This window comes from Sciurus carolinensis, chromosome 11 (assembly GCF_902686445.1).
Source record: "Sciurus carolinensis chromosome 11, mSciCar1.2, whole genome shotgun sequence".
NCBI classification, from domain to species: Eukaryota; Metazoa; Chordata; class Mammalia; order Rodentia; family Sciuridae; genus Sciurus; species Sciurus carolinensis.
This window is the reverse complement of record NC_062223.1, coordinates 20073519-20079544: the sequence shown is the minus strand read 5'-3', so window position 1 is coordinate 20079544 and position 6026 is coordinate 20073519. Positions and strand designations below refer to the sequence as shown.

Here is a 6026-nt window from a genome sequence, read left to right as displayed (position 1 = left end):
CAGAGATTCAGTTCAAGGTAACTAGGCTGAACCTCGAGATCCTTAATTCAGTAAGTAAATAGATACAAGCAAAGATGAACCAGGATATAGAATGCCTGTCAAATATGTGTAACTTTAACCTCATAAGAAAGAATCAAATTTGAAACACATTCCACAAAGAGGCTTCTCAAATTGTTAATGCAATACTGAGTCACACTACTGAAGAGAAATTCGATGTCAAAATAAACTGTACAGACATGGTGACTAACTTCAAAGCTTCATTCTAGATTTAACCCTGAATATTGTCTTTACTTCTCTCTTTTAGGACCAAACTTGGATGACTGTAATGTAGTAAAATTCTGCCTGAGGTTAGCAGTATGTAAGCATATCCACATAAACCACATTTTCACCTTTAAAAGAATATATGTCAAACTAGGGTTGACAAAAAATACTGCAAAGAAATAACTGGAAACAAAAATAAGTATTTAAGATTGTATCATTTTTTAATCAAGCAAATCCAAAAGAGTAAACTGAAAAAGCTGTCATTTTAAGGAAGGAAGGTGAGTAAAGTGATTGAATTCAAGATTAGACTTTCTTAAATACAAGTAACAGTGATGTAAAAATTAAAATGTAGAAAGGATATCTTTAGTTAAGGCAACCCAAATTACAAAATATAAACTCAAACAAAAAAGTGAAATATTTATATAATGTAAACAAACTAAAAGAATTGCTGAAGAATCCCAAAGTCTTAAATAATAGTTCATGTTGCCAAATAGAATGAGTGCTTGTGATCAACTAGTCAATTCTTTTCCAACATAATGATACATTAAATACATTGCTGGTCAAAAATTCTTGTAGATTTATGCAACCTTATAAAATTCTAATAATAATGTTGGAATTTTTTTTTATTTTTACAGACTGCATTTTAATTCATTGTACACAAATGGGGTACAGCTTTTCACTTCTATGGTTGTTCACAATGTAGATTCACATCATTTGTGTAATCATACATATACATAGGGTAATGATGTCTTTCTCATTCCAATATCTTTCCTTCTCCTGCCCTTTCCCCTCCTCATTTCCATCTACATTATTACTTTTTTTTTTTTTTTTTTTTTTGTGGTGCTGGGGATTGAACCCAGGGCCTTATGCTTGCAAGGCAAGCACTCTACCAACTGAGCTATATCCCCAGCTCTACATTATTTTAATATGAGTGTTGAGTGGTGGGACTTTTATCAAAATCTATTTACATGAACTAAAAGAAAAGGATATTGGCATAGAAATAATCAATTTGAAGAAGATAGTATAAAAATACATAAATGTTAAACATTAGATATAGTGAACATGGGAGGATTTTGTTTTAGAAATGTGTTACAAATGGTTTTAAAACAAAAGAAAATTAATAATGACAGTAGTAATGGTAAGAAAAGAAACAACCTGATTTTAAAATAGACAAAGAATCTGAATAATCATTTCTCAGGACCAGCAGGTTGTTGCTGAGGATTTGAGTAAAGGGAAAGCTTGTACTGCACACTGTAAGATTATATATTAGTACTTCCATATTTAGTAAACAAAGTGTGGAGTTTTCTCAAAAATTAAAAATGAAACCACCATAGATCCAGCAATCCCACTCCTGGGTCTACACCTACAGGGCATGAACTGCATCATTATTCACTATAGAAAAGCTATGAAATCAAGCTAAGTGTCCATCAGTGGATAGATGGATGGATAAAGAGAAGGTGATATATGCACAAGGGACTATTATTCAGCCATAAAAAAGGAAATTCTTTCATGTATAGTCACATGGATGAGACTGCAGGACATTATGTTAGGTGAAATAAGTCAGGTTACAAATACAAACATTTTGAATTCACATTCATGTGTGGAATCTAAAAGGCTAAATTCAGAAGTAGCAGAAAGGTGGTTACCAGAGATTGGACTAAGGGATTCTGGTCAAGGGATAGATATTTTCAATCAAACTAGAGGGACAAGTTCAAGAGCCCTATTATACAACACGGTGACCACAGTTAATAAAAAGTGTTATTGAAAATGGGTGAAAGAGTAGATCCTAAGTCTTCTCACTACAAAAATGCTAATTATCTGAGGTAATGCATTAGCTTGGTTTATGACTGAGCCACTCTATAAAGTGTACATAGTTTAAAACAATGCACTTTATATCATAAATATGTACAATTTTTATTTGTCAACTTGAAAATGAATAAAAGATATCAAAATAAAATAAAAAATAAGATTAAAATGTTCCCATCCATCAAATGAAAGGATACTACTGTAGAAATATAAAACAAAACTGGAGAGTTCACTTTACAGACAATCAATACAGAATTTGTACACAGGACTCCTAAAAGGTTTCAAAAATTAAAAAATAATGGAAAAAAAGTGGAAATTTAGCAAAAAACATACATACACGTTTCATAGAAGATTAGAAAAAAAATGGATGTTCTCCTTATGCGTGTATGTTAAGCTTCAGTAACATTAGGGATTACAAACTAAAATCACAATGAGGTCACAGTCTTGAATCCAAACAATTCACATCAGCAGGCACTATTGGTGGGGATGCAGAGCAATGCAACTGTTATTCACTGTTAGTGGGGGTGCAACACTATTCTCTGTGAAATGCAATGCATAAACATCCTTTGGTACTTGGAAGAATTTCTTTCAATTAGAAAAAAAGTGGAAATTTAGCAAAAAACATACATACACGTTTCATAGAAGATTAGAAAAAAAATGGATGTTCTCCTTATGCGCGTATGTTAAGCTTCAGTAACATTAGGGATTACAAACTAAAATCACAATGAGGTCACAGTCTTGAATCCAAACAATTCAATCAGCAGGCACTATTGGAGGGGATGCGGAGCAATGCAACTGTTATACACTGTTAGTGGGGGTTCAACACTATTCTCCGTGAAACGCAATGCATAAACATCCTTTGGTACATGGAAGAATTTCTTTCAATTAGAAAACACTTACACAGCATACACGATGATCCATATTGTAATGAAAGCAATTCCAACTTCTTTGTGATGTTCCAAGATGGCTGCAGACTGTGGAAAACTGGGTTTTTGCACAAAATTGTAAACAAAATTTCATTTATGTCGTAACAAATTTATTTTTTACTTTTATTTATTCTTTTTCATTATATTATTTTGAGAGTTATTTTTTTAAAAAAATTTCAACATGTATATAGAGTAATAATTTCTGTCTCAATCTACCATCCTTCCCATCCCCACCAAATTTAAAACTGTACATATTTAAGTTGAAAACAAATTTTAAGGGACAGGATGTTATGCAAAGTGTTATTTCTTTAATAATATCTTCAACATCATGAAGACAAAATAAGAAGCTTTACCTGTTCTTCAATGAGGGGTAAAATTGCACATGATCACTAGTGTAGACAGTAACAATAAAGTTTACTGGAATAGATGTTTTTCTAAAACAAGTACTTGCAAAAGAACTCAAATCTGTTTTCATCACTGACATCCCTACTGACAAAGTCTTCACTACTAATGTCTTGAACAAAAGTAATTTGCCATCCAAATATCTTAAACTAAAACTTCATAGACATTGACCCCAACAGAAAATTAATCTTAAAATATATATACAGCTAAAGAAATGTGTCAAGCTAACAGAATAATGAATATTAAAATTTAAGAATTAATCTTCTGGCTCCAGATGTTTATCTGGAATTTCTTTCTGATTAATTTGGGTGACACCAAATTTTTGAATTTTAATAGACACTTTATTTAAAGTCTCATTTCAAGATAAATTGAAGAACGAATTTTTAGTTTAGCTTCATTTTGTTTTTGCTTAGAATAAACACCCATACCTTTTATTCATCAGTTCTAATTCTTTTCCAATTTGATCCTACACTCAAAAGATAATTTATTCTACTCTTCGATGATTATGAGTAAAGAGAAGCATCCCTGGAGACTACATTGAGTTGACCACACCAATATTTGTTAGAACTTACCACCCATTTCTTGTTTTAGAATTAGTACCCAAAGGATTCAACGTGGGAGATCCATTCTTATTTTACCTGTAGTTAACTTTTTAAACCAGAGTTTTTTCATAGCGTTTTTCATCTCTGCATTTCTCAATGTGTATATTAAAGGATTCATCATGGGAGTGATAACTGTGAAAACCACACTTATGGGTTTATCAATAGGAAAGGTAGAAACAGGTCTGACATAAATGAAAATACAGGGAACAAAAAAGAGGACAACCACTGTGATGTGGGACCTGCAGGTAGACAGGGCTTTGTGTCTGCCTTCCAGGCTATAGGATTTCAGGGAGTTTAGGATGAAACCATAGGAGAACAGAAGAAGGATAAAAATGACCATACAGATTGCTCCACCATTGGCAACCACAGTGAGGCCTATAAAGTAGGTGTCAGTATATGCAAGTTCCAGTAATGGGTACATGTCACAGATAAAGTGGTCGATGACATTGGGACCACAGAAGGGGAGATTGTACACAAAGGCAAGTTGAACCACAGAGTGTACAAAACCTCCCACCCAGGCCACCACCAATAGGAGGATGCAAACCCGCCTATTCATGATGCTCAAGTAGTGCAGTGGCTTAGAGATGGCCACATAGCGGTCATAGGCCATCACCATCAGAAGGAAGACCTCAGCACCCCCAAATAGGTTATCTGTGAAGAGCTGGCCCGTGCATGCTGGGAAGGAAATTGTCTTTTTATCATAGAGTAAGTCTATAATCATCTTGGGCGAGATGGCACTGGAATAAAGAGCATCCATGAGTGACAGATAGGCAAGGAAGATGTACATGGGGGAGCCCAAGAGGGGCTGGCAATGACGGTCACCACAATGAGCAGATTGCCCACCATCGTCACAATGTAGATGAGTAATAACATGACAAATAATGCCTTTTGCCCATCAGGATCCTGGGTGAGGCCCAGGAGGATGAATTCTGTGACATTGTTATTCTGTCCCATTCACTCTCCCATGAGGCTTGTTTCATAGGTGAGAGCACAGAGAACAGCACTTGCCATGGAACTGAACAGGACATGAATCCCCTCTGTCATGGAGCACACCTTCATCTTTCTGTCTTCTGCAGTGGTGAACACACTGTGAACATTCAGTGAGCACCTGTTCAGGTCCTCTTCCAAGGAGCCCAGTAGACCTTCCCTTGAAAATTGTGTTTCCCTTTGGATGATTTTGATGGACTTACAAGTAAGAGATTCTATCTTAAGATCTCAGTGGGTCTCTGTGGAGAAGGGTAGACAAAGGCCCGACTGTCATTCATACGTTTAATATCTTCTTTCAATCATCTTTCTTCTTGGCACAGAAGTCAGCAATCATGAACAGGAAAAGAGTTTCTGCTTTCAAGATTCCTATTCGATAATGGTGGCATAAACCCTAAACATACAAAGTATTGTAGAGTCAGTCCTTTGAGTTAGTTGTATTTATGGGAAAACTTTACAAGATAATCTGTGTAGTACCAAAAATATCACCTCTTCTGGACAATCTAGCTCAATACTATGTAAGTGCACTACTAGACATCCACTGTGCATGTCTTAAGGACATTCAGTCTTCATACACCTCTCATTAAATTTGAAAACTGGACCTGAACTGTATCAAATAACTGCAAAAATTATAGGGCACATTTCCCCCCTGTACCAATTACTTCATGGGGTCCTGAATGTCAACATTTTCAGAATCTATGATTCTATGGATTGTATTCTTGCCTCTGCCACATGCCACATTCTTTACACATTTACATACACTATCCTGATTTTCAACATTTTTAATTTTAATGAAGTAATCCTTCAAGTGTCACCATCACCACCTACTGTGTCAGCTATTAGTACATTATTTTCAGAACTCTTGGGGTGAGCTGGGTGGTAAGGAAGGAAAAAAAGGGAAACTGAAAAGTGAAAGAACAGAAGAACAAGACTTTCTAGCTAATGTTTCTTAGTACAGAGAGTGCTTACAAACAGAACTGCATTGTACAGATTCCAAAAGGCAGCACACTAGAGGAAATGTCCATACTTAGCATGAGAAGGTATG

The 6026-nt window shown here is 35.1% G+C and overlaps 1 pseudogene; it reads right to left on the bottom strand.

Moving 5' to 3' along the window:
* Nucleotides 1-4004: 4004 nt before the first annotated feature.
* Nucleotides 4005-4951, bottom strand: LOC124959141 (olfactory receptor 4A16-like; annotated as a pseudogene).
* Between the last annotated feature and the right edge of the window lie 1075 nt (nt 4952-6026).